Source organism: Bufo gargarizans, chromosome 3 (genome assembly GCF_014858855.1).
Source record: "Bufo gargarizans isolate SCDJY-AF-19 chromosome 3, ASM1485885v1, whole genome shotgun sequence".
Lineage (NCBI taxonomy): Eukaryota > Metazoa > Chordata > Amphibia > Anura > Bufonidae > Bufo > Bufo gargarizans.
This window is the reverse complement of record NC_058082.1, coordinates 407,829,590-407,837,559: the sequence shown is the minus strand read 5'-3', so window position 1 is coordinate 407,837,559 and position 7,970 is coordinate 407,829,590. Positions and strand designations below refer to the sequence as shown.

Here is a 7,970-nt window from a genome sequence, read left to right as displayed (position 1 = left end):
TTTTGCATTTATAGGTGCGAATCCGTCTGTGCAGATACCAGACGGATCCGCACCGAACGCATATGTGAAAGTAGCCTAAGGCTAGGTCTACACGACGACATTTGTCGCGCGACAAACAGGGCGCAACAGTTGTCGCGCGACATTTTGTTGCACCAATGTCGCGCGACAATTTTTATAATGGCAGTCTATGGTGTCGCACTGCAACATGCGACATGTTGCGACTGCGACACGACAGTCGCAGAAAAATCCAGTATAGCTCAGTGGTAGAGCATTTTGACTGCAGATCAAGAGGTCCTTGGTTCAAATCCGAGTTACATTGGTGGCAAGCAGCGGGATCGTTCCTACAGCCAGAAGGATAGCTACAGGGGACACCATTTCTGTGGATTCTACAATTTAAGGGAAACGCATGTCCCAGTACAGAAACCCTAAAAGCAACAGGATGGAACCAGCAGTGTTATACGAGGAGGAGGACCTGGATGGCCGGGATGCATTAAGGAAAGGCGTCTGGTACCAGGCCCTGGATAATGTACAATACCAGCGAGGTGAGAGTCTCCCCAGTGAAGAGCAGAGGTTGCAGAAGCAAGTGGCCCTGCGGATGCCCTTCCTGGGAGAGCAGCCCCTGGAGGAATGGGTGAATGAACTAGAGCACCGGGTATGGCAGGAGCTATGGTTGGAGGATGCCTACCAGGCGCTTTGGTGGTATGTGGCACAATTTATACCCTGGACAGCTGAGCATGACAAGCCAGAGGGAGAGGAGTTTGATGGTCCTGGCTTGTTATGGGAGTCCTTTGCAGAGCCTGACTTCGGGAGCCCTGCACAGTCCAGACTTCAGGACATTTTCTATGAGAGGGAGGCTAGGCATGAGTGGGATGACCCCCATGAGGTAGAGCAAGACCTGGCTCACCTAGCAACCCTGGAGTGGGAACTGGAGCAGGACTACCGAGATCTCTTCCACTCCATTGGGAAGGCTCAGCAGGACAGCAAGAAGTCAGACCCAGGTCCAGAGCCCTTCAGCTGGGAGGATATTGTGGATGTTTACTGGGAAGAACCCCAGGTGGCCGGTGGAGATGGGACCGAGGTCTCTCCACCGGTCCTGCAGGGAATTGGGAGCCTAGTCTCCATTCCCCAGTGGCAGGCTGAGTTACAGGGAGCAGAGGTAGTTGTTCCTGCCCCCCAGCAGCAGCATGATTTTTTGGGAATTGGGAGCCGAGTCTCCATTCCCCAGCGGCAGATGGAGTTACAGGGGGCAGAGACAGTCGGTCCTGTCCCCCAGCGGCAGAGTGTCCTACAGGAAATGGAGAGCCCAGTCTCCTTTCCCCAGCAGCAGGACACTGTATTGGGAGCGGAGGCGGTCGGTCGCCCTCCCCAGCGGCTGGAAGTATGTATGGGAGAGGAGCTCGTTACTCCCTCTCCCCAGCGGCAGCTTAACGCACCAGGGGGAGACAGTAAGCCCCACAACTGTGCAGATGGGACCGTGGTCTCTGCACTTACAGCACAGGGGGTAGGGACAGTTGTTCCTGTCCCCCAGCAACAGGGCAGTTTAGCCAAAGGGGAGACAGTCGGTTTCCCCCTCCAACAACCAGACTCCAACCAGGCTTCTTCCATGGTAACGCTGGTACCAGGGCAGAGTCCCGCTGATCCCTGCCCACAAAGCAACCTCCACTCCAAGCCAGGGAGCAACTCAGAGACCGGGAGTACCAGCTACAAATATAATGTTGGTGGATTCACTGGACAGAGACAGGCTACAAAATTCAGCAGGTCCAGTATTAGGTTGTGGGTTGGCTGCCAGACTAACTCAGGTACCGACCGGCGTGAGGTCAGGTATCTGGTTAGTCTTCCCTGGGGGGGGGGGAGATGTATGGCGAAACCAACCTCGCCAGGGTGTTTTGGAGGGGGCTGTTTACCAGCCTCCTGCCCTGGGATTATGGTCCCTTAAGTTATTGGGTCTTAAGGCACTTGGGACTGAGCCCTCTGTCCCTGGATTGCATCATTTGCCTTACTTGCTTGGATTTTACTATTCCCATGGTGAGAACAATAGATAGCGGCCATTTTAGCTCACAGACACTGTTCTGACTTTTCAACACGGTGCTATCTTGCCTGTATTTGGTGCACAGAGACATCATTCAGTAGTTTGAAACTACCAAACAGGGGACACATTTATTAGTGACTATTTTCTGTATAACTTGTATATTTTCAGTGTAACTGCATCTTCCAAACTACTGAACGGATATGGGTGAATTTTGGATATGTGGTTCACCCAGATCCCCCGGTTCCGAGGATATATTGGTTATGGGGTTATTGCATGTTTTGGGGTTCCTGTGATATGTTTTATAAAACTGTATTTCTCTGCCTTTGATAATTATATTCGCCATTGTGTTCAATAATCATCATCGGCAGAGGGGAGGATTTTGTGTGGGTGTGTTTCTATTGTCCCATTGTGTGTTTAAATGGTGATGTCTGTCTTGTTGTCTCCACATGTGTATTGGCGATCTCCCTTTTGTCCTGAGAGATAATTGGATTGTCTTCGGTCGTCTCCGGGACAGAGGGGAGGAAACCATGATGCATTGTGGGGATGTGTTGTATCTGCAACAAACTGTAATAAAAACCAGGCTGGGTGTGCCAGCACTTCAGATCACTGCTGACCCTCAAGACGGAGCCTTGTCTCGTTATTGGGGGGATTCCCTGTATGCTGTTGGAGACTGATTGCCAGGAGTGTAAGCTGACTGATACACTTTTCCTGTTCGTCTGCTGACAGCTATTCGCGAGGTTCCAGTTTGGAGTGCTATTTTGTATCCAGTTCGGGAGGTTGGTGTTCTGCAGTAGCTGTGCCTGTCTCTCGGAAAGGGGTATATCGCCTAAACGGATTTTGGCCCCTTGTCTGCGGAAACGGTGCTGTTACAAATGGATTTTTTGCGACTGTCGCGTCGCAGTCGCAGCATGTCGCATGTTGCAGTGCGACACCATAGACTGCCATTATAATAATTGTTGCGCGACATTGGTGCAACAAAATGTCGCGCAACAAATGTCGTCGTGTAGACCTAGCCTAATACATGTGACGTTTCGGCCACACTCTGGCCTTCATCATACTACAGCAAGACAAGAAAAAAGAAAAAAAACTAAATAAATATACAGTGATATACCAGGAAAGTGGTGTCAGTATCAATAAGGTAAAAACATAATATATAATATATATCAATAAAGATGAAAACATAATATTCAACATATGAGACCCAGAACATGGTGTTAAAGTATATATCCATGTATCAGTCAGTAGTCAGTTAATTACTTACTGATACATGGATATATACTTTAACACCATGTTCTTGGTCTCATATGTTGAATATTATGTTTTCATCTTTATTGATATATATTATATATTAGGTTTTTACCTTATTGATATTGACACCACTTTCCTAGTATATCACTGTATAGTTATTTTTTATTTTTTTTCTTGTCTTGCTGTAGTTTGATGAAGGCCAGAGTGTGGCAGAAAAGTCACATTTATTATACAGCCGCGGTATCCAATAAATACCTATTCTTTTGCATCATAAACGATGGAGTATTTATCATTATTTCAAGACGGGATAGGAACCTGACTTCCAGCAGCAAGCAGACGGCAGAGTGCCATAAAGTTTTATTAATATATATAGCTCCATAGGAAAGTAGTCAAATCATCATAGATTCCAATGCAGGTGAATTGGAGTCTAGGATAATAACAATCAGATGATAGATTGTTATAGTTCCCCATGGGAACGATAAAATAGTGTAAAAACAAAAAAAGTTATAAAAAAATAATAATATTGTTTTTTTTTAAATCCCCCTTTTCCCAAAATAAAAATAAAAGAACTTAAAAAAAAAATTAAAATACACATCATTGGTATCGCGATGTGTGAAAATGCCCATAGTATAAAAATATATTCCCCACACGGCAAACAACAAAAGCTGTTTTTGGTCGCTTCATTTTCTACAAAAAGTTCAGATCGCCCTGCAAAAAATGAGCCCCCATACAGCTCCGTACACAAAAAAATTATAGGAGTCAAAATATGGCGGAAAAATAATAAACTAATCCTGCAATGGACCACATCTGCAGGATTTGCTCCCCTGGTCATAAAGGCACAACTGCATATGGGGTTGAGCATTTCCTGCTTTTTGAGACCATGTTATAATATGTAGTTTGTATATGTATGTCTGGAGGTGTATATACTCCAAATTTGAATGTGCCTGATTTTTATCTATGGTCAGAATTCGGTGCACCTGTGAGGCCTGCGTCATATCAGTCAGCTCTGGGTGGTACTCACAGCCTCCTCCCATTGCATGTGTGGTTTCATGTGTGGAGCTGTTTGCTGTGAGTCGGCCCTTATGCTTCTGTAATTCGCCCACTGGCCCCTGGTACTGCCAGTATGGCACAGGTAGGTTAGCGTTAGGTCCCTTGACGTGGTGCGCAGGCTTCAGTATGTCCTATCCTATAAGGATATATTGGCTAAAGTCTCATTTTAACATCAATGTGAGGGTTTAGTCAGATTTTTTTTTATCACTATCAAAACACAAGAAAAATTATACATATAAGGTGTCGCCAGATTTGTACTGACCTGTAGAATAGAAGTAACCAGTCATTTTTATCGCACATCAAAGATAGTAAATAAAACATCTGTAAAACTGTGGTGGAATTGCTTTTTTTATCGCAATTTCACCCCATTTCGAAATTTTTCCCCGCTTCCCACTACATCACATGCAATATTAAATGATAGCATTGGAAAGTACCTAAAAAAACAAGCCCTCATATGGTTATGTGAACAGAAAAATAAAAAAGGTATGGTTCTGGGAAGACAGGGAGTGCAAAACGCAAAAATAAAAATAAAAACCTCTGGGGTTGAAAGGGTTAATATTTTGATTGCCTTTTTACATTTTCCCACTGGTTCCATGATATGGTTGCTTATCCTACTGGCTTAGCCTTTATTAATGACCTGTATTTGCAGTGAGCCCCTGTATGAGCTGGTGTAGAGGATGGGAGTGGTAGTAGCCCTGATCTAGTGATCTGGTTGTGGCCCGGTGTCCCTACCTCAGGCTGTCGCTCCCTGGGGTTCAATGCACTGAAAAAGGTGAGTATGAAAGGAGACAGGCAGAGATGGTTGAACAAATAACATCTTCCTTTGCTGAGTGCAAAAATGGAAAGCAGCACATTCATCAGCAGTTTAGTCCAAAACTCTGTCTCTCTCTTCCCAGATGACGGGGTATGATGGCTGGCAATGTGGCAAAAGATGACACTCAGAAACTTGCTAGCTGACGTCACTCTCTGGATTCCTTTTCCTACAGCTTTTGCAGCAGGCCCCCATTGGAGCCACTGTCGAGGATGGGAGTGGTAGTACGAATGGGAATTGTAGTGGTCGCGGTGTCATACCTCAGACCAACGCTCCGTGGGGTCTGTTGCAGTGACAGGAAGGGCGCAGCAGTTCTTCCCTTCGGTCACCCTTCTGTAGAGATGGCCTTGCGGTTTGCCCAACGGTCGGTTCGAAGCGAACTTTGCTCGTTTGCGATTCGCCGAACATGCAAACATATGGCGATATTTGCGCCCGCCATATTCTTTTACATTGTGAAGAACTTTGACCCATGACACATCCATCAAATGGGACAGGACAGCCAATTGAAAAGTTTCAGCACATGGACATACCCCCTACCTTATAAATAGACCCGATCTGGCTGCCATTTTACATTCTGTCTTTTGTTAGTGTAGGGAGAGGTTGCTGTGTGGAGCAAGGGCAGGCTGTTAGGGTCCATTCACACATCCGTAAGTGTTTTGCGGATCCGCAAAACACAGACACTGGCAATGTGCATTCCGCAATTTGCGGACCGCACATCGCCGGCACTATAATAGAAAATGCCTAATCTACAAGAATAGGACATGTTCTATTTTTTTGCGGAAACGAAAGCACTGATGCGATAGTGCGGATCCACAAATGCAGAAAGCACATTCCGCCCCCATTGAAAATAAATGGGTTTGCACCCGTTCCGCAAAATTGCGGAACGGATGCGGACACATTTTGCGGACATGTGAATGGACCCTTAGGGACACAAATCGCTAGCTAATAGATCCACAAAAGTCCTTTTAAGGACTGGTATAGGTGTGCTTTTGATTGGTGTGCAGTATATAAAGGTGTAATACACTTATAATATACTTTCTAACATAGAAAGCATATTATAGTGGATTTGTATAGTGCAGCAGTGTGACTGGTGAGCGGTTCTGCAGCGATACTACAACTACATAGAGTGACAAAAGAAATTGGAAAAAATTATTACAACTGGTGTGATATACTAGTCACCCCCCAGACTGCCGGTATTCAGGGAAACATGGGAAGGGGGAAAACACCTTTGATCATCTCTGGCCCCTTTTCCCCACCTTGACCCATAACAAACAACACAGACAACTGTATCATTTTATTGCTGGATGGTGATCGGCCACAGCTTCTTTATTAAAGCGGCAAACCTTAATAAACCATAATATCAGAGCAGTATGCCAAACGCTGGACTCCCAGCGGGCAAGTTAAACCGTAATCATCAGAGCGATATGCCCACCGCTGGACTCCCAGCAGGCAAGTTAAACCGTAACCATCAGAGCAGTATGCCCACCGCTGGACTCCCAGCAGGCAAGTTAAACCGTAACCATCAGAGCAGTATGCCCACAGCTGGACTCCCAGCGGGCAAGCACGCCATCTGCTCCCACCATATCTCCGCTGTACTCAAATGCCGCCAGCTGTGACTTCATAAATTCAACCAGAATTTGCAGCTCTCCAAAGCCAAAATCATCGGAGCGATATCCAAACTGCTGGACTCCCAGCGGGGGATCTGAAGAAATAGAAAAACAACACAGAATAACCAAGTATCCATGACTGATCATAACCGCGCACCTCGACCCGCCTCTCAATGATAACCGCAAAAAGGGAGGGAGGGAGGGACAATCTTTGCTTCCACTTGCAAGAGGAAGTGCTGGAGCAGGGGGAGGGGTATATGTACCTTCAGGATTCCTGCACCGCCCCCATCCTGTCTAAGGAGATTCCACCAGAGAATTAACCCCTTAATGGCCGTCCTAATCCACCACTACTTAAACCTTAAATAACGGGGCCAGCTCCCAGAATGTCCTAAAGGGGGGAATGGGGGGGAGGAGGACCATCAGTCCCTAAGCACCCTCCCTATACAGTCGGGCGCTTGCCAGACTGCCGGTATTCAGGGAAACATGGGAAGGGGGAAAACACCTTTGATCATCTCTGGCCCCTTTACCCCACCTTGACCAATAACAAACAACACAGACAACTGTACCATTTTATTGCTGGATGGTGATCGGCCACAGCTTCTTTATTAAAGCGGCAAACCTTAATAAACCATAATATCAGAGCAGTATGCCAAACGCTGGACTCCCAGCGGGCAAGTTAAACCGTAATCATCAGAGCGATATGCCCACCGCTGGACTCCCAACAGGCAAGTTAAACCGTAATCATCAGAGCAGTATGCCCACAGCTGGACTCCCAGCGGGCAAGCACGCCATCTGCTCCCACCATATCTCCGCTGTACTCAAATGCCGCCACGGAGGAGACCCGTTCTCCAAGCGGGGCTCCGACCACCACCCAGCGGAACAGGGTCTGTTTAAAAACCTTCATACAGCCGGAAAAGGAATTACCAACTAAAATACAAAACGCCAACATGTACCATCAAAAACCAATGCCAATAAGAAAACCGGTTGATGAAACGGGGGATAGAAACCCGTGAGGAGAACATAAACCAACCCCTATATAAAATACTAGTCAAACCACCATGAAGGACAGTGTACAGTTCTGGTGTCCCGTAAACAATCAGACATACCGAAGCTGGAGAGGGATCAGAAGAAGCAACACAACTCCCATAAATCTACCCACAGGACTGAGCCACTAAAAGAGGCGATCCCCTGCGTGCGGAAAAAAGAAGGCTAGAGAGGTCGTTGA

At 46.6% G+C, this 7,970-nt stretch overlaps 1 non-coding gene across 1 annotated transcript; it reads left to right on the top strand.

Annotated features, from left to right (window-relative positions):
- Positions 1–246: 246 nt before the first annotated feature.
- On the top strand, positions 247–325 carry TRNAC-GCA. Its single transcript has one exon. It is a non-coding gene; the product is annotated as a tRNA-Cys (tRNA).
- Positions 326–7,970: the final 7,645 nt, after the last annotated feature.